The 22,358-nt window shown below is 39.7% G+C and overlaps 1 protein-coding gene across 3 annotated transcripts in view; it reads right to left on the bottom strand.

The window, feature by feature from the left end:
- itprid1 (ITPR interacting domain containing 1) overlaps positions 1 to 22,358 on the bottom strand; it is a 141,260-nt gene that overhangs the window by 113,195 nt on the left and 5,707 nt on the right. The window lies entirely within an intron of this gene.

A 22,358-nucleotide genomic window follows, 5' to 3' on the forward strand; every position in this document is an offset into this window, starting at 1 on the left:
TCTTAGACTCTACTCTTTCACTGCTCATCATTTCACTAATGACTTTTTTTACCTTGTGTGCTTGCAAGACAGTGATGTGAATGCTGTGATACAGTGACATTCAGTCGAGAGGCGAAACAGGGGCATTCTCTTCATGAAACTGTTAGCTGTAGCGTGGCATGGTGCGGTGTGATTCAGTGACATTAGATTGAAAAGCAGTAATCTGTGAAAGCTTGTGCAGGTCGATTCAGTGACATTCAATTGGTGGGATGCGTCCCCATATGAAACTGTGAGCACCAGCGTGGCACACCATGATACAAATACATTCAGTCGAAGAGTGGTTCCCTGTGAAAGTTTACACGGCCAGTGACATTCAATCAAAAGGCTCTTCACGTGAAATTATGAGTAGGTGCACAAAGAAGTTGAATCTGGAAGAGCACTGCTCAGAAAACTAACAGGAGGAACATTTAGCAGGCAGTGTCCAGATATGGGAATTGAACCCATGAAGCTTGAACTGAAAAAGTGCATTCATTGACGTTTCAAAGTTATACTAAGCAGGATAGTTTCGAGTCCTTCAGCATGCACGTTGTTCTCAACAGAGTCAAAACTGTGACTCAAGGTCTACATATTCTGCATCACTAGCATTCATTGAAGCTTGTGCATAACAATGCGTAAAAATGTGTAAAGATGAGCTGTCGCATAAGCAATATATTTCCTGTCTTTTGTGCACAGCTGTGACATGTAGTACAAGTGAACAATCATAAACAAGTATATATGATGGAAAAGGTCTGAAACTTTGCTATCCAAAAGTAATGAGTATTTCACTGTATGTGGTACAACATATACTGTATGTGATCTTTAATAAAAGCAGATTCACTCAGCTGTGACATACTGCTCATCTCGGCATATACATGTGCAAATCGCATACTTCATTAATGAAAGAGAGCAGACAACATGCAAATTTATGATTTATTTAAAAGAAAACATACTTTGGTATGTAAAAATGCCATTATTGCTTTTGATTGAGTTATGGGCTTAATATGACATACACAAACAAGTTTGAGTTATGCCAGTGTCCAGCCGGCAGGACACCTTTTGCACACGTGGATAAGTTAGTTATTTTATATCTCTCAAGAGAATTTCTGTGAAAATATTAGCACAGTCTGAACTGAACCACTTTTAACCTTGCAGTTTTCAAATTTTGTAGGCTGAAACACACTGTTAAGAATTGGTCCAGCTCTTGAAACTCAAAAATGTGGTAAGTATTATACTAGAAGTCAGACCTGCACTTCTGCACAGGTCTAAGCAGATACAGCAAAATTCAGCTCGGTCCCAAACTCAAGTAGCAAACTTCATAGGTTGCACAGATCAAAAAAGACCAGACTGAAAAAAAAAATATCACCAGAGGGAAAAGGGAAACTGTACTAATTCAAAGAGCAAAAGCCATAATTCTTTATAAGAGATTATTAACAAAAAACTTTCATGGAAAAACTAAACAAAATCAACAGTAATCAAAAAGGTTTTAACAAATGGCAAACCTAAAGCAAACAAAACCAAGTTTATAATCTTAGAACAATGTCACAAAATCGAGCCACTGAATCAAAAATAAACAAATATAAACTAATGTTAAAGTATTAGCATTGAGGCTAATTTAGCATTACATAAGTCAGGGGGCAGTCACGCAGCTGTAGCATCACGAGGGTCCCTCATGCTTAGCCTCAATTTGTGCAAAAGGCATATAAACATAAAACAAGGAACAAATGTGTAGTATACCCTTTACAAAATTCACTGAATCACTCAATAGCACAGGAGTAGTAGGGGGTAGTTCTAGAATATGGAGCTAGGTATCATATGTCTACAGTCTGGTTAATCAGTCCGCTGAGTGGCATTCTGCTGAGGTGATCAAGTGCTCATTTCTGGTATTTATTGTACAGTCATGTAGGTGACTTGGGCTTTTTCACCTCCAGACAGCTATGGCAGTTTTCAAGAGACAATAATGATTGCATTTTTCAACACTGACAGCCTTGTTCTTAAAGAGTTTGTTCCCTTTGGACAAACTGTTAATCAGAAACATCACATTAAAGTGCTGGGGCATCAGGAAAACAACAGCCCAAGAGGTTGCGCTCCCCAACCTGCATTTTGCACCATGACAACATACCTGTACATACTATGTTGTCAGTAAAAGATTTTCAGCCAAAGCCAATGTGTGTTTTGCTTTGTACCTCCTGTATTCACCAGATCTGACATTCTGTGTCTTATTTATGTTCTTGAAATTAAAATTGTGACTAAAAGGAAGAAGATGTGCTACTGTGGAAGCAATTCTGGAGGCTCTAGGCATGGGAACAAAAGAAGGAATGGGCGAAGCTCTGGGACAAGTGTGTTTTGTCTCAAGGAGTGTATTTTCTAGGTGACTAAAAGGCAATTGCTTTAGATTTTATAATAAAGGAAATCAGTATTCACAAATAATATATATATATATATAATTAAGAAAGCAAAGACATAATAATATTATATTTTATTTATATAGCGCCTTTCCCATGCTTAGGGTGCTTAATGAATAATGAATATGAATTTACAAAATAATATTTAAAAAGTAACAAAAAATTAAATAAGAAAAGAGTGAAACGTGGCTATTCCATAACAAGGGAAAATTATCGGAAATTATCCTAGGAATAAGTTGACTAAGAAAAAGAAATATAGAAAATAACAGAAAAAACATTGAATTTGTCTTGAGTGACACGATGAACAGGGAAATTAAGTACAGCAGTAAAATGTTAAGTAGAAAAAAAAATGTGTTTTGATTAGAAAATAAGGCTACTTTTTCCACATACAGTACTTGTAAAATGTTACCCCAACTCCTTTAGCATGTCTCAGTATGATATTTTATACAGTATTGATACTGAATAGCACAATGGGAATTAAATTTAATAAAGAAACAATATTCCATGCAGTTCCTTTAATGATTCATGATCATTTAGATTAAGAGTTAGAGTAGGTCAATGGAATAGTTCATCTGCATAATGAATGTAATACACTAAACATTAAAAACAATGGTAGAAACACAATAAGCTGGTTCTCCAGCTTTCAATGAGTATGCAATGGCAGCCAAATTGTGTTTACAACATGGAACTAACGTTCATCTGTTTACTGCACTCACTGCTATGCTGTTAAATGTTTATGTTTTTGCCATCTGATTTTTTTCTAAATTAAAATTGCATTTCAATTCAAAGTACACATGAATTTTACAGCTTATGCTGACACATTCATTTGTAAGTGAATTATTCTGATCCTGTTTTCAAATAAATAAGTTTTTGTTGAAATTATTAAAAAACACATCAATTGTTCTGCATCAAGTGCATTAAATAATGAACATATATTCAGTAGTTTTATTACATTTGGAATTATTTATTGCCTTCTATTATGCTTATGACTAATTTGACCCCATTCAGTATTTGGCATCTAACACTCATTTAGCCTTTTTTTTAATTTGATACTGTATAATGTTAGAAAAAGTGTGAAAATATTTTAAAAAGTCATATCATGATGTTTCAAAATCCTCTCTACACCGGCTAATATAATAAGACGCTGCTTAGGTTAAATTTTGATTTTGGAATGTGTAGGTGTTAGAAAAACTGGGAAAACGTAAACTATTTTAAAAAACTTTCTAATCTCTCTTTTTGAGACACTTTACCATTTCAACTTTAAAGTTTTTCTTGATTGTGTAGGAATGAGACCTGCACATTCTTATTGTGTGCCACTTTTAACAGGGATATGTTCTGTAAAACAATGATGACAAATAAGGCTAGGTCTGCAAAAACATGGCAAACTTGCCTCAATAAGGGATGTGTGCGATGAATGGGTTGAGCATTTGACTCTTCTTTACAATTCTTTGCTCCATGTGACTGTGGGTAAGCCAAAGGCTGTAGTTTGTGGGTGTTGTCCTTTCAGGTAGAAGAAACCAAACAAACCATCAAAACACAACATTAAATTTGGATGTGCAATACCCATTTGAGGCATGCATGGAACAGGCAGGTTTACACTGGGACACCAATTGTGGCAGCACCTCAAAAACACAAGGGTATTGGTATTTTGCTAAAATTTTCCCAGGGAATAAAGGGTCATAACATCACGTCACCATTTTTTGCCTTTATGAACTACAGTAGGTCAGACAGTAATGAGGTTGACCATGGTTGGAACCACATGAAAGAACATATTCCGGAACACTTCTGAAAGCAAAAGACAGGAAAGTGACCTCCTGTAAGTTTGCCAGAACTAAAAGCACTTCTTTTGTATTCTGTTGATCCAAAAAAAATCAAACGTGATGAATATGCCACGTAAAAATGATACCCTAAGCAGCAGAGAAGATAGAAAGCCACAGAGTGTTTCATTCTGTATTACAATGCCACAAAGGCAACAAGGTCACAACCACATATGTACATGCGTACAGAGTGTTTGTTACATGGAATTAAATAAACAATAACTGGAACCGTGGGAAAATTCAATTGAAGTAGGATCTTTCTTGAGCAGCAAGTAAAGCACTGATGACACTATTGAAGAAGACTTCTTATCAAGAGGGAGTGTGATGGACTGGGTAATAAGGAGCACATAACAAGCAAGGGCTAGTGCAAAGTGCATAGTGCTTTTGTTCCAAACAAAGCATTCAAAAACAACAAAGTGCAGGGCAATCTTATAAATAATAAATAAATAAATAAATATTTCTGGATAAACACAGTGTTTTTGTGGAGGTTAAAATCAACAAATTAATCTATTCAGGTTGGGTAGCAGGCACTGGTACAGCACGTTGCTGCACCCACCACATAGCAAAACAACTCGGGATCCCAGTTGGCAACTTCCCAGGCAGACACACGGTCCAGTCCCACTGTACGGAAATGACAGTCTATCTGCCACTGCAAGGTGTTATTGTGTGCATCCCCTTGGCCTGGTCCAGCCGCTTGGGTCCTCAGCATTGAGGATACTGCGAGCTGGATTACCTTTGGGGAATCGCACCACATGGCTGTAATGCCATAACTGATGCTCCCTCACAATGCAGATAATGTGCCTCATTTGGGACTCCATGAGCAACCACTCATTCGACACAAATTCAGACCAGTTTTATTTAAGGATTCTCCGAAGAGACACAGTTCCAAAGGATTCCAGACTTCATCTCAGGGCACTGGATAGTGTCCATGACTTGCAACCATATAGCAAAACAGGAAGCACCAGGACTATAAAGACTTGGACCTTTGTCATTTTGCAAAGATATCAAGAGCGACACACACCTCTTTCCAGAGACATCAAGACCCCCTATGCACTCCCAATCGGTCTACTGAATTCATAGGAAGAGTCACATGAGACATGAATGTCACTTCCAAGGTAAGAAAACCTCTCGACAAGGTCAACACTCCATCTGCAGGCAGACTCATGTGACGATGCGGGTCCACTCCATGCTCCTATGCAGCTTCTGGGAGCCTTGAACCCGACAACGTCAGTAATGTCACCGATGAGCTAGGCAGTGAGGTACAACAAATGGAGCAAGGGGATGGTGCAAAAGTGTCAAGTGCTTTTATTTAAAATCAACAAACAAAAAAACTGTCCAAATAAATGAAGTGTAGTGTCTCTCAAAATCTTCTAAATAAATAAATAATCCATAAAATGGGTGAAAGGTGGAGGTTAAAAAAAACACAATGAATAAATCCTTTAAAAATTAGGTTACAACAATGGTATGAAGCAGTCTCTTTAAAAAATCCAAAGCACGATGCGACTTCTCTAACACTGGTAACTCTCCTGCTTCTCCCTTCCGGACCCCGCTACAGGGTTTCGCCCAACCGGCAAAATGCAGCTCCCTTAAAAACAGGTCCAGTAGCCCTCTGATCCCTGGCTACATTGGGCTCCATCCGGACCGAGACTTGGGTTCTTTCCCCAGTGGCCAGGGCACTCATGCTGGGGCTAAACCAGCCCAAAGCCTCCACGACTGGCACTGCCTTTCAACGGCCAGTTATCTTCATCACCAGTCACTCCAGCTCCTTGATCGCTCAGTCGGTCGAGTGACCGCTTCCTTCAGCCCCACCTAGTGTCGGCCTAACACTCTTTCTTGGGGCTCTCCTTCCAGCTGCCTCTGCTTCATCAAGCCAGCTTTCGCTCTCTCTCTCTCTCTCACACTGGCTATCATCTCCCTGCTTCCTGCCGCCTTCTTCTCCTGCAACATCCGTCTTTCTTTTCTTTTTTCTTTTCATCCTCTTTTTCCCCCTACTAGCCACCTCGCGCTTCTATATATCACAGAGACGTGGATCAGCTGTGGCAATCAGCAGCTCCCAGGAACAATTACAGATGCGGACGACTCCTCACCTGTGAACTTAAGTGAAGATTACCCGCATCACGAATCACCCCAGAAACCAATCCATCACACTTACCACGCCCCCTCTCCATGAGTGTGGTGATTATTTATTGAAAAAGTGGCCTTTGACATGAGCTGTGGACCCACTACAACCACACTGCTGATGGCTGTGCCTAAGAGGTCATTAAAGGCCTGGATCTTGGTTTTTATCCAGGACACTCACAAGCCCAGACACTCAGACTCCTTGTTCAGTCTCTCGAGAGCCACAATAAGAACCTCCATTGACTCCGCAAATATCACAGCACTGTCGGAAAAGTCAAAATCAGTTAATCTTTCTTCAACAACAGATGCCCCACAGACACAGGACCCCAAAATCCTGCTCAGCACCCAGTCCATGCAAGCTTTGAACAGAGTAGGAGCAAGAACACATCCCTGCTAAACCCCAGAATCAACTGGGAAAAATGCAGAGGTTCTGCCTCCACTCTGCACAGGACTCACAGTACCAGTGTGGAGGCAGGCCATGACATCCAGCAACTCTGGGGGGATCCCCTGAAGTCTCAGGATGTCCCACAGTTCAACTTGATGAACTAAGTCAAATGCATTATGAAAATTGACAAAGGCTACAAAGAAACTCTGCTTATGTTCACATTTGTGCTCGATTAGAACCCTTAGTGCCAGGATATGGTTGATGGTAGATTTCTTAGGCGTAAAACCAGACTACTCCGGTCTCTGTTAGTGAGCAAGTGATCATGGATCCTATTAAGGATGACCCTAGCAAGGATGTTAGCCAGCACTGAGAGAAATGTTAATCCCTTTTATTGCTGCAATCTAGGCGATCACCCTTCCCTTTCCAGATTGGGATGACAAGTTCCATTTTACACTCAGTTGGGATGACACCTGTCTCCCAAATAGAAGCAAAGACTGCTGACAATGCCAAGAGAACAGCCTTACCACCAGCCTGGAGAAGTTCACCCTGGATACCACAGATCCCTGTAGCCTTCTCTACCCTCAGCTGACTCACCACCTATGCAATCTCAGTAAAGATTGGGTGGTTCATAGCTAATTGGATGATTAGCCTCAAGAACCGTGGACCCAGAGTTGTCCAACATTCTAGCTGGAGGATCAGCTTTAAACAGCTGCTCAAAGTAGCCAGCCCAGCAAGTCATAACTGCAGTGACATCCATAAGGACTGTTCCATTAACCACCTAGTCTGTGACTCTTCGAGTAATCTGTTGAATAAGTTAAACAAGGTTAAAACAGAGTCAGAATCTATCAGTAAAACTCTTCGTGAGCCCCGGTGTTTCCTTTACAAGCTGACATCTCCTTTTCACACTCTTATTTAGTCTCCTTAACAAGAAGAGATATTCAGCAGTTCAGCTGCATGCTCCCATGGACCCCTAACTGGCATGACCACAGGGAGGACCCAGCAGCAGTGTTTTCAGGGCAACCCTCCCTCCTGTTGTTCCACCCACAATATGAATGTAATGGATGTACATTTACAGTAAAGGGACAATGTGTTGGTAACAAATTAAAAACAAAACTATCAGAAATAGCATAAAAACATGATAAATAATAGTTCAATAATAAGAAAATAAGGAATACAGTAATCCCTCCTCCATCGCGGGGGTTGCGTTCCAGAGCCACCCGCGAAATAAGAAAATCCGCGAAGTAGAAACCATATGTTTATATGGTTATTTTTATATTGTCATGCTTGGGTCACAGATTTGCGCAGAAACACAGGAGGTTGTAGAGAGACAGGAACGTTATTCAAACACTGCAAACAAACATTTGTCTCTTTTTCAAAAGTTTAAACTGTGCTCCATGACAAGACAGAGATCACAGTTCCATCTCACAATTAAAAGAATGCAAACATATCTTCCTCTTCAAAGGAGTGTGTCAGGAGCAGATCATGTCACAGAGATAGAGAAAAGCAAACAAATCAATGTTTGGCTTTTAAGTATGTGAAGCACCGCGGCACAAAGCTGTTGAAGGCGGCAGCTCACACCCCCTCCGTCAGGAGCAGACAAAGAGAGAGAGAGGGAGAGAGAGAGAGAGAGAGATAGAGATAGAGATAGAGAGACAGAGTTTGTTTTTCAAGCAAAAATCAATACGTGCCCTTCGAGCTTTTAAGTATGCGAAGCACCGATATGCTGCACAAAAGATAGCAACGTGAAGATAATCTTTCAGCATTTTTAGACGAGCGTCCGTATCGTCTAGGTGTGCGAACAGCCCCCCTGCTCAATCCCCATAAGTCAGGATCACAGAAAGTCAGCGCAAGAGAGAGAGAGAAAAGTAAGCAATCTAGCTTCTCAGCCATCTGCCAATAGCGTCCCTTGTATGAAATCAACAGGGCAAACCAACTGAGGAAGCATGTATCAGAAATTAAAAGACCCATTGTCTGCAGAAACCCGCGAAGCAGCGAAAAATCCGCGATATATATTTAAATATGCTTACATATAAAATCCGCGATGGAGTGAAGCCGCGAAAGGCGAAGCGCGATATAGCGAGGGATTACTGTAAAACATAAAATCATTACAAGCCAGAGAAAAAAAACCTTGGCCAGAACACAAAAATAGCATTTTGAAAGTTTCATGAATATATTCATTTTCGTATTTAGTGCACTGTCAAAACACCAGGTCAATGCATCTAATTCTTATATCTTTTGTCAGGTCAATATAACTATGAAAGCCTTTATTAATCCATGTGTCCCTTCAATATTATACATTGTGACCAGTAGTGGGCACCAATGGACCCCCAACCCTTAAACACACCAACACCAATACAAGTCTCAGGTATAAGTAAGTGAATTTTAATTTTCAATACCTTAACAAAACTAATTTATATCAGTAACAGAATCATCCAATTCTCTTCTCTCCCTCTCTTTCTTCTTCTTCCAGTCCTCCAGGTGTGCTTTGTCCGACTCTAACTTCCTGAGGTGAGACTTTTAATGCCAGACCCGGGGGTGCTTCCAGAGTTACAGCACTACGCGTTGGAAGCACTTCTAGGTCAGGAAGTTCCTTAAAGTAGGAATGGTCTGCATCTGCACAGATGGAACCCAGTAGTGTTATCCATGCAGGCACTGTAGCCCAGGAAGACTGCCACTACACTTAGAACAAATAGTCCATGTGAGTGGTCTCCCCATGTCCTTCTGCTAAACTGACCTCATATTCATATATATTCATATATATATATATATATATATATATATATATATATACAGTGGTATGAAAAACTATTTGCCCCCTTCCTGGTTTCTTATTCTTTTGCATGTTTGTCACACAAAATGTTTCTGATCATCAAACACATTTAACCATTAGTCAAATATAACACAAGTAAACACAAAATGCAGTTTTTAAATGATGGTGTTTATTATTTAGGGAGAAAAAAAATCCAAACCTACATGGCCCTGTGTGAAAAAGTAATTGCCCCCTTGTTAAAAAATAACCTAACTGTGGTGTATCACACCTGAGTTCAATTTCCGTAGCCACCCCCAGGCCTGATTACTGCCACACCTGTTTCAATCAAGAAATCACTTAAATAGGAGCTGCCTGACACAGAGAAGTAGACCAAAAGCACCTCAAAAGCTAGACATCATGCCAAGATCCAAAGAAATTCAGGAACAAATGAGAACAGAAGTAATTGAGATCTATCAGTCTGGTAAAGGTTATAAAGCCATTTCTAAAGCTTTGGGACTCCAGCGAACCACAGTGAGAGCCATTATCCACAAATGGCAAAAACATGGAACAGTGGTGAACCTTCCCAGGAGTGGCCGGCCGACCAAACTTACCCCAAGAGCGCAGAGACGACTCATCCGAGAGGTCACAAAAGACCCCAGGACAACATCTAAAGAACTGCAGGCCTCACTTGCCTCAATTAAGGTCAGTGTTCATGACTCCACCATAAGAAAGAGACTGGGCAAAAACGGCCTGCATGGCAGATTTCCAAGACGCAAACCACTGTTAAGCAAAAGGAACATTAGGGCTCGTCTCAATTTTGCTAAGAAACATCTCAATGATTGCCAAGACTTTTGGGAAAATACCTTGTGGACTGATGAGTCAAAAGTTGAACTTTTTGGAAGGCAAATGTCCCGTTACATCTGGCGTAAAAGGAACACAGCATTTCAGAAAAAGAACATCATACCAACAGTAAAATATGGTGGTGGTAGTGTGATGGTCTGGGGTTGTTTTGCTGCTTCAGGACCTGGAAGGCTTGCTGTGATAGATGGAACCATGAATTCTACTGTCTACCAAAAAAATCCTGAAGGAGAATGTCCGGCCATCTGTTCGTCAACTCAAGCTGAAGCGATCTTGGGTGCTGCAACAGGACAATGACCCAAAACACACCAGCAAATCCACCTCTGAATGGCTGAAGAAAAACAAAATGAAGACTTTGGAGTGGCCTAGTCAAAGTCCTGACCTGAATCCAATTGAGATGCTATGGCATGACCTTAAAAAGGCGGTTCATGCTAGAAAACCCTCAAATAAAGCTGAATTACAACAATTTTGCAAAGATGAGTGGGCCAAAATTCCTCCAGAGCGCTGTAACAGACTCATTGCAAGTTATCGCAAATGCTTGATTGCAGTTATTGCTGCTAAGGGTGGCCCAACCAGTTATTAGGTTCAGGGGGCAATTACTTTTTCACACAGGGCCATGTAGGTTTGGATTTTTTTTTTCTCCCTAAATAATAAAAACCACCATTTACAAACTGCATTTTGTGTTTACTTGTGTTATATTTGACTAATGGTTAAATGTGTTTGATGATCAGAAACATTTTGTGTGACAAACATGCAAAAGAATAAGAAATCAGGAAGGGGGCAAATAGTTTTTCACACCACTGTATACAGTTAGGTCCATAAATATTTGGACAGAGACAACTTTTTTCTAATTTTGGTTCAGTACATTACCACAATGAATTTTAAATGAAACAACTCAGATGCAGTTGAAGTGCAGACTTTCAGCTTTAATTCAGTGGGGTGAACAAAATGATTGCATAAAAATGTGAGGCAACTAAAGCATTTTTAACACGATCCCTTCATTTCAGGGGCTTAAAAGTAAAGATTCAAATTATCTGCCGATCCACCTATCTTGGTATCATCTGCAAACTTAACAAGCCTGATACTTATATTCCTATCCAAATCATTTATACACATTAAAAATAGCAGTGGCTCTAGCACTGACCCCTGTTGAACACCATTCTTAATGCCAGTTCTGATAAGGTTTTTTTTTTTTTTATTTATTTCACCTTATACAATTTCTTGTATTAGGAATTTGTTAGTTTTTGCATACCCCTTGGGGTCAGAGCACAGGGTCAGCCATTGTACAGTGCCCCTGGAGCAATTACAGGTTAAGGGTCTTGCTCAAGGGCCCAGCAGAGTAGGATCTTTTTTGGCAGTGATGGGGATTCGAACCAGCAACCTTCTGGATACTAGCACAGGTCCTTAGCCTCAGAGCCACCACTGTTCCTTGCACCATAACCCTCTGCTTCCAGAGCCAATTTTGCATCCATCTACAAACATCACCCTGAACTCCCACTTCTTTAAGTTTGATGCCCAACCTCTCATGTGGCACCTTATCAAATGCTTTCTTAAAGTTAAGATAACTAATACCTTATGGTCCACTTTGATCATATCCTTTTATTGCTTCCTTATAGATAGATAGATAGATAGATAGATAGATAGATAGATAGATAGATAGATAGATAGATAGATAGATAGATAGATAGATAGATAGATAGATAGATAGATACTTTATTAATCCCAATGGGAAATTCACATTCTTCAGCAGCAGCATACTGATACAATAAATAATATTAAATTAAAGAATGATAATAATACAGGTGAAAAAAACAGACAATAACTATGTATAATGTTAAATGTTAACGTTTACCCCCCCTGGTGGAATTAAAGAGTCGCATAGTTTGGGGGAGGAACGATCTCCTCAGTCTGTCAGTGGAGCAGGACAGTGACAGCAGTCTGTCGCTGAAGCTGCTCTTCTTCTTCTTCTTCTTCCAGCATGTTAGTAAAGCATGACCTCCCTCTTCTGAACCCATGCTGACAGTTCAGAAAATCTCCTGTACTTGCCATGTGCCGCTCAATCTTATCTTTAATAATTTCTTCCATAATTGATGTACATTAAGCTTACTGGCTTATAGTTGCATGGACCTGCCTGGTCACCCTTTTTATATAACAGGATAATATTTGCCATTTTTCATTCCTTCGTTATCTCCCCAGTGTGCAGTGACTTCCTTAAAATTTGTGTCAAGGGTTTATATATATACTCGCTAGCATCTTTAAGAACTCGAGGGTAAATATTATCTGGTCCCGGTGGCCACATTGTTTGATATTTTTCCTTTAATTACTGCTTTTACTTAAACTCTTTAATAAGGTGGCCAATCACAGTAACATCAACATAGCATACTACTTATGTTTGGCAAAAATGTGTTTATGTAATAAATGTCCATCCATCCTTCTATTTTCTTAACCTGTATAATCTAATTTGTGCTCACATGTAAGTGGTAGCCAGTTGAATAAAAAAAGAAGCTGAGTTCTGTTGTTAGTTGTAATTTAACAAAGGTTTAGTTTAGGTGTTGGAAAGAATCTAAGTAGTGGTATCGTTGTACCACATTATGCAAGGTGTTATATTTTGAATCCATTGAACCTGCATTACTTGACTGTGTAGTTTGTGTAACTCTTAATTGTTCATGCAAAAAAAAAAATGACTCATTAAGTTTTCAGTCCTCTTTTGAGTGAACAGGTAGTCCCCAGGTTACGGACATCTGACCTACGACTTACAAACGAGGACACAGCTGCGACGTATGCGCCTCAGTAACTGCCGCTCCGTCATCTTCAGCCTGGGGATGCTGCAAGCAGTGGCTGGAGGGGGGCGATTTTGCTGCTCGCACAGTGTAGTGTCTCTTGGGCGGCTCCCGGCAGCAAGCGGTGACCCGTGGTCCATAGTCACCAGGGCCACAGCTATCGCTTCTGTGCAGGACGATGGTTCGCTGCCCGCCCACTACGCTGCCGCAGCTACTGTTCCTGACTGGACACAGGCTGGATGGAGTGGAGGGGGCGTTTCACTGCCCGCCCAGCACACACAGCTGGTAATGCTGCAAGCGGTGACCCGGTTGTGGCTGAACAGGGCGGCGGGGTTAGCATTACAGTGTGCCTCGGATGGCTGCCTGTTGAATTGGGGTTGGGCGATTCACTCCTCGCCTTTGGCTGCACTGTGTTCATTCTACAGCATACTGTAGTGGAGGTGACTGTGAGGCGGGCTGGTGATGAACCGCCCCTCACCGCCCCATTCATTCTCAATAGCAAGCCTACTTGTACTGTTACGCACATAGCAGGAAGTTGTCTCTTGTCAGTACATCAGACATGTTGATGACTGGTGCCTTCCTGCTGTGATAACGTGTACAGTGTTGTTCAGAAGAGTTCATCTTAACCGTTTGTCTTCACCCTTCAACAATGTCTCTGAAACACAAATCTGATGCAAGTGCTGGTGATACAGTAAAGAAGAGAAAAACCATCACCATTGAAAATAAAGTAGAAATAATAAAAAGGTCAGAGAGAGGTGAAACTCCATCATTCATTGGCAGAGCACTTGGTTACAGTCGGTCAAAAATAGCATTTATTAAAATACTGTACCTGTTCCGACTTACATACAAATTCAACTTAAGTACAAACCTACAGTCCCTATCTCGTACGTAACCCGGGGACTGCCTGTATTGTACTGTGTTCCAGGGTTGTTTGGAAACCTAAGAAAAGCATGTATTTTAAAATTAGGGGTTACCTGAAAATACAGAAAAATCAACTAGTTAATTTGTGTAACTCTAAAGTATTTCAAGTTTGTTGACTATGTCACCACAGATTTGTTGGGGCCTGGAACTTATCCTTTTGATTCCACTCTAGAGCTTCTTCACTCTTGTTACGATGACATTTTCAGGAGATAAGGACAAGCATGAATAGGCCTCCCTGTGTATTTAACACAAACCTGTTTGCATGAGGTAGCTTGCATGAGGAGGCACACTTAATTTCTCTCTGTTTACACAGTGGCGTATCTCTTGGCTGTGGTTTGAAAGGAATTTGTGACTATTGCAGGACATCACCTATTACCACAGTGCCATATGCAAATTAAAAATGGAAACTCGTTTTGCTCTAGGGTCACATGCTTAGTGACAGAATGTAGGCTGGTTGGCACTTTATGTGCAGCTTCAGGATATCCTTCATTCAATTGTTCATTAATAGAAAATCTCATTACCCTTTAGAAATAAAATATAGGGTAAATAGAAATTAAACATGTTTTAGCATATTTATGTAATCAGTTAACATGCCCCATAGGTATTATTGTATTAGGAAAATTTGGTCAGATTATAGTTTCCTTTCATAACCAGTGTCTTTGTTCTGCCTCAGTAAGGCCAGCTCTGGCCTGTCAGGCAGTAGCCATCCTGGTTCTAAAGTTCCTAATGTTGAAATGAAGCTGTGGAATATTATTATTCCAAAGAATAACAAGCAAATGATTTAAGACCTCTTTTATTCCCAAACCTGTAAGCATTTTTAACTCTAATGATTATAAGGTCCCTTATGAATTCTAACTTATTACAGCTTACTGCAAGTAATTACATATTCTTATCTGAAGGAGCCCTAGGTGAGTATTCTCATTATAACAATGGATATAATTTCTTCTCCTATGGCTTAATTTATTGTACTGGAGGAACAATATTTTAAGTTTGTAAATTCCTTCTATAAGCAAATTTCCCTCAAGGATAATGCAGACTACTAAATGAATTTGACTGTGGATGTGTACATCAGTGTGTCCTGAAGTTTACTGGCATCCTGTCTAGAGTAGCACAATGCTTTGCATTTGATGCACCCTGCAACTCTGTAGAGGATGAAGTGGGTACAAAAATTGGACAACTGAAAGGACATATCATTGTCATTAACAAATGTCTCAGCTTCTGCTGGTGTCTATTTACTGAGAATCATCTAGATTCTTTTAGTGTGGTTACTAGTAAGATCAAGGGTGAAATATGTGAGCTATTTCAGGAGGGTGATCTTGTACACCTCAGTATCATTCACTATGCCAGGCAGTTAGTTTTTCAGACTAAGTCTAAATGTTCCAAGAGCACCGACTATGGCTGGAATCATATAAGCCTTTGTGAGAAGCCTCAATCTCAAAGTCTTTGTATATGCGTAACTTCAAGTTCCTTGAGAGAAACATTTGCATCATCTGGAAGTTCTACGTCAAAAAGTAGGCAACGTTTCCTACTGTGATCATGGGGCAGAAGATAATACGTTATGTGTCTACAGCCATGTTGAATATAATGCTTTTCTCTGTCTCGTCAACTTTTTCAGGTTGGTGATTGTGCCAGTTGTTATGCACTGGCGGACTAAGTTCTTAAAAAATTGACCAGTCTTTGTCAGGGTTTTATCCTTGGCTCTTGTACGTTTTTATTTTATGTTTTATTTTTATGTTTTGTTATAAATTATTTTGTGTTTTATGTTATTAAACTTGCTTTTGTGTGTTATTAGTTGAACAATGTTTATTTGTTGTGTTATTAAAGTGTTTAGTTATGTGCCCTGTCTGCGTTTCAAGAGTGGGACCACCATGATTTTCAGCTGGAGAACCAACTTCTGCCTTTATAAGTCCAGGCAGAGCATCAGGTCCTCGATATCAACTTTGATTTTTGTATGAAAGGAAAAGTATTTGTTTTGGTTTTTGACCTTTTCTTGCTCTGTTTTTTGATTTCTTCTTCTGAATTGTGGATTTGGCTTAGATTATTTCTGAGTTGCCTTTTTTAAGCATACCTTTAATGTCTTTTTGATATTTTGTTGTATTTCATTATTTATTATGCTATAAATTTATTATTTATTTAAAGAGCCAAGTTTTTTACACAGCTTCTTTTACTCTCTTAATTAATAATTGGATTTTCTAAAGATAAAGGACTGTTTTGTTGCTAGGCTTTCCACTTTTGTTCCAATGTATGCCACAATCTATTTACAGTTGTGAAAAGGCTTATTATTTTTGAACACTGTGCCTCAATCTTGAGCCTAGATTTTTGAGGCTTGGCCTCAATTTTGATATTTTGTGACTGCATTATGCAACTGTAGCTATGTATCTAAATGGTGTATTCTTTTGGGACTAGCACTTAGTCTCCAGCAACAATACGGCTGATGTGCTTCTCTGTTGACATAACCTGCACTTGCTCTCAACATCCATCTTGGGAAATTCCTTTCATATTAGGAAATATTCATTGCCTGAAGAGACTCTACATGTGTTCCTTTAACCCTGAGCTTGGCAACCATCCTAAGGTCAGTTTTATATCAATATAAGCATTAGAAGTCTGTCTGTGAAACTGACCATGGATTTGTTTGTTGATTTTCTTGTAAATAAGCAAAGCCTTTATCCTGTTTTTAGTTGACTCCAGAATAGTTGTTGTCTAGAAGCTGGTATTGGGCTTAATATATTGGTTCTTGATCTTCTTGTCAATGTTAACTCATTATAAGTCTAGTGATTGATTTGTTGCCTGATGAACCTGCTTAGGCTGAATATCACACTTTCATATTGTGATGTGTGAGTCACAGACTTGCAAAAGAGAGGAGGAGGTGAGTCCAGGTTTCCAAAAAAAAACAGCTTTATTATTGTGAAGACAGGAACATTCTGAAAGCACTTATTCAAACAGGAGCTGTCACTCAAGCGCATGCAAGCAATGAGGATGACATCGTCCTACATTCGCTCGATTCTCAGATCCAAAGAACATATAACTTTCCTGCACAAGCGAGGAGACAGAAAGAGAGCACTTGGCCAGGTCAGTGGCCAGTTTTAAATGTTTTCCTTATCAACCACCAGGCGACAGATATGTTACGTAAGAAGCCTGTGAACTTACAGTTACACCAGCAGCAGACAATCCAATAGCATTTTGCAGATATAAGCTGTGCATCCATACTCTTAGTAGTTGGCAATGGTTTTGGCCATACTTTGTTGAAATGGTTAACTGGAGTCAAAGTAGCAGTTATTTCTTTTCCTCTCCTCCACAACCACCAGACCACAACATGTTTTTAGACCAGACTTTACAACCTGCCTGAATTTAACTTACATTCACTTCCATTAGGAATGTTTTTCCATTTTATATCACCTTTATGTTACTTTGAAATATTTTGCTGCTTTCACTAATAATCCCAACCTCAGTGTATCCCTCTAACACCCAGTTTTGGTTGGATGACAGCTTTGCAGAACAATCTGTATAAATATGCTAACCTCATTAAGACAATGTTAAGAATGCCATGTGCCATACGTGTGAATAATGGTATGATGAGATCACTGCTTCACATTCACAATCTCACTTTTGAAAGAAAGTAATTTAAATGGGTCTTTAATCCTTTCCCATGTAACTCGTACCTATTCAGGGTGCAATGGCATAACCATAACCACAATGTAAACTTTCAAAACAAGCATGCCTAAAACCCCAACAAAAACTAATTTTCCATAGAAATTTGTCATAACCCTTGCAGAAATTACCGTTCAGCGCCACAACACTTTCAGATTCTGAATGGCAACTAAAAGAACATCCTTGTTTTTTGGGCGTTTCATAAAGGATTAAAACTAGTACTGCATAATTGTGCAGATTGGGGATTTCCTTGTCCAAAATCACAAATATGACTCTTTTGTCAATTGTCAATTTATTTATATAGCACATTTAAACAAACATAGTAATGTTGTGGCCAAAGTGCTTTACAAAAATAGAACAAATTAACATAAAACATAAATAGAAATAAAATATATGAACATAAAATAAAATACATAATAAATAGAAGTAATGTTATATACATAAAAAATAGAAGTAATGTAAGATAATCACAAAGAGGAAGCCATCAGTACTACTGAAGGTCACTGAATGCAAGTGAGTAGAAATGAGTCTTTAATCTTGTTTTAAACAGTTCAATTGTAGACGACTCCTTTATATGATGAGGTAAAGAGTTCCACAGGCGAGGTGCGACAGCTGCAAAAGCCCTGTCCCCTTTGGTTTTACACTTGGTACGAGGGACAACCAGAGACAGCTGACCAGAAGATCTCAGCACTCTAGATGGCTGATGTAAAACACACAGTTCAGATAAATATGCAGGAGCAAGCCCATGTAAAGATTTAAAAACTAGCAGCAGGATTTTAAAATCAATTTGAAAACTGACAGGCAGCCAGTGTAAAGAAGCTAAAATAGGAGAAACAGAGTCATACTTTCTTGCCCCAACCAGAAAGCGAGCGGCAGCATTTTGTACCAACTGTAACCTGTGTATCAAGGATTTGTTAATCCCAGAATACAGCAAGTTGCAGTAATCGAGGCGAGAAAAAATAAACGCATGAGTAGCTATCTCAAGATCTCTAGAAGATAAAAAAGGCTTTATCTTACCTAATAGACGAAGTTAGAAAAAGCAACTCTTGACTACAGAATTTATTTGTTTCTCAAAAGAGAGGTTACTGTCAAAGGTAACACCAAGATTGTGGACTTGAGGTTTGGAAAAGACAGAGAAAGAGCCGAGAAGACCAAGACCAACTTGGGCTTTAGCTGATGGACCCACTATAAGCACCTCCGTTTTATTTTGATTTAGATCAAGAAAATTATTAGCCATCCAGGATCTTAATTCAGACAGACAGTTGTGGAGTTGAATTGTTGTAGAGTTGCACACAGGAATATAAACCTGAGTATCATCAGCGTAGCAGTGAAAAGAAATGTTAAATTTCCTAAAAATTGCTCCAATAGGGTGAAGGTATATGGAGAATAAAATAGGACCCAAAATGGATCCCTGAGGAACACCATATTTAAGAGGAGCAGTAGATGAAGAAGAGGAATTAAGAGGACACTGAAAAGTTTCTACCAGTTAAATATGACCTGAACCAGTTTAGAGCAGCCCCTTTAAGCCCAACAAGATGTTCAAGCCGCATCATCAATATTTCATGGTCAATAGTGTCAAAGGCAGCGGACAGGTCAAGGAGGAGAAGGACTGCCGCATCACCTGAGTCAGTAATAAGAGAGATGTCATTGAACACTTTCAGGAGTGCCGTTTCAACACTATGATAACGCCTAAAGCCAGATTGGTAGATCTCAAATAAATTATTAGAGTTAAGGTGATCAACCAATTGATTATAAATAATTCTTTCTAGAATTTTAGCCAGAAATGGCAGTTGGGAAATTGGACAAAATTAGCTAAAACTCCAGGATCTAATTCTGCCTTTTTAAGGACAGGGTCGGACTGCAGCATGTTTAAAAAATGAGGGCACAACACCCGAACTAATAGAATCATTGATGATGGCTAATAAGGGTGGGCCCAACACATCAAAGACTTCCACTAGGAGACGTGGTGGTACAATATCCAGAGGACTGGGGGCTGGTTTAAGGGTGTCAATAGTTCTTTTTAGCTGTGAAAGTGAAACTAGATCAAAGGATTCTAAGACAATGTCATGATTAACAGTAGAAAGTTCATAGCCCGTTTGAACAATGCCACGGCGAATAGTATCAATTTTGCTGACAAAGAATGATAGAAACTGGTCACATGAATGAACAATGCTATTTAATCCCATCGCAGAGTGGGGGTGAATGGCTGCATTAATTGAATTAAATAAGACCCTAGGATTCTTTGAATGACGGGAAACTAAATCGGCAAAGAAATTTTGTTTCGTTTTCTTAACTTCAGCCTGGAAATTGAAAAGAGAAGTCCTAAAAATTTGTTTAGAGACAATCAGTCCATCTTTTTTCCAACGCCGTTCAGCAGTTCGACAGGCACTGCGCAGTGATCGTGTATTTTCATTAAGCCAGGGAGCAGGTCTACCCTTATTACTACGTATCTTGGGCGGAGCAATTGAGTCTAAAATCGTTTTACAGGAGGAATTAAATTTTACAACAGAATCATCGATATTATTATTTTGGTCATGCACATAAAGACTAGAGAAAATGGTTTTAAAATCAGATATAATAGAAGAATTTAAAAAGCGCGAGCAGCGTGGGGGACAGCTATTAGTAGGGACATCAACAGTAATATTCAGGTCCATCATTATAGAAAAATGATCAGTAAAAGAAACATCACATAAATCAATATTATTCACTGAAATATCACGAGTAAGGATGAGATCGAGGGTGTGACCGAGAGAGTGCGTTGGCGTATTAATATGCTGTATAAAATCAAATGAGTTCAAAAGTGATAAAAAGTCATTGACCAAAGGTTTCGATTGACAACAAACGTGAATGTTGAAATCACCAACAATAAGAACTTTGTCATGAGAGAGGGTGATATCAGCCAAGAGATCAGAGAATTCAGAAATGAAAGTATCATTAATTACAGGAGGTCTATAAACCACGGCAAACAGTAGAGAAGGGGAGCTGCACACTTCGAAAAGTTGGAGTTCAAAGCTGCTAAACGGACCCCTTGTAAGACTCCGACACAAGAACATACTTTTAAAAATAGTGGCAATGCCCCCCCCACGACAAGTCAGGCGAGGAGAGTTTAAAAATGAGTAACCTGATGGAGTCAAGTCAATAAAACAAGAAGAGTCACCATTTAAAATCCAAGTCTCAGTGATGAAGAAGAAATCCAGATTATTTGAGGTAAAAAAGTCTTGCAGAATAAAAGTTTTATTAGACACTGATCTCACGTTCAAGAGAGCAGCCTTGATAGATGAAGAGCTCGCTGCAGGATAAGCACAGGTGAGCGTGCGAAGATTAGCAGTGTTAACTACTCGATTGCAGGCCGAGGAAAACTGATGCTGTCTTGAAATGGAGAGATTAAATCCGGTGTCCAGCGCCCATGAACCAGTGATGGAGTCCTGAGCAGGAGAAGATGGGTCATAAACGACTCGCAGGCATCGGGAAACAAAGCTCTGGGACTTAAGTCGGCGTTGTTTAACGGCAATTCCTGCTCTTTTCCCACGTGCGTTTGTGTCTCCGAGGAGCATTCAATTCACTGATACAGGTGAACACCGGTGTCCAGGTGAAGAAGTCAGGAGATGAATTAATAGAATATAACTATTAGACAATCCTAATTATTCAGATACTGTATATATTTACCATTTACTAAGAAATGTATTTTCCTTTGTTACTTTTTTCCAATATCCTATGGTGTTGCTATATCCAGTTATCAGCTGTTCCATGTACTCTGCAGCCATCCTTAATGCTATCACTCTGATGATATCTGCAACACTGAATGTTCTAGGACTTTTAATCTTATGTTGATATTAATGAATAACATTTTTACATTTAAGTACCGGACAAATGCCCAGGTGGGACTGAAATGGATTTTTTGCTTTCCTCTTGTCTTGGACATTGTCATCGTCATTATAACCATCAGAGACTTGTAAATTTAATTATATTTTAAATTTACATTCACTTTGTGGCACTAGAGGGCGGACCAACTCCCAAAAAACCTGACACAACAGACATAAGGCACAAGTCCAGCACAACATATGCTTTTATTTAGGTGTGGGAAATGCTTCCCTTTTGCTTCCCACCTGCACAGCATAGTATAAACCACAAGCGCAGTCAATAAAACAGCACTAAGCACTTTGTCTATTCTCTCTCTGTCTTCTCTCTCCTTCTGCCTCTACTTCTCTGGCAAGCTTCATCCTCTTCCTCCTGACTGTGGCTCCCCGAGTGAAGTGAGTGGGCCCCTTTTATGCTGTATCTGGGAGCACTTCAGGTGGCCCATCAGCATTATCTGGGAATAATCCCAGGTGTGGTGGACACCCAAAGTAGGGCTCTTCAGGTCCTCGCGGGAGCCACCAAAGAGCCCAACAGGGCTGTGCCAAACTCCCATGGAGCCCGGCTGGATTCCAAGGTGCCACTGAAACCAAAGGGGGCTGCAATCTAGCACTGTGGGGGAGGCAGTGTCCTAGGCACATCTGCTACCCCGGTCCTTTCAGTATGTCCTCACTATTTCTGCAACTTCCAATATACGTAGGAAGCCCAAATTTCCCATGCTCATCCTTTACACTGAACTTAAAAATGTTAAGTATGTTTCATTTTGTGCTGTGCCCCGTAATGAACTTTCAAAAAATATGTCTTCTT

The sequence above is a fragment of the Erpetoichthys calabaricus genome, chromosome 6, assembly GCF_900747795.2.
Source record: "Erpetoichthys calabaricus chromosome 6, fErpCal1.3, whole genome shotgun sequence".
NCBI classification, from domain to species: domain Eukaryota; kingdom Metazoa; phylum Chordata; class Cladistia; order Polypteriformes; family Polypteridae; genus Erpetoichthys; species Erpetoichthys calabaricus.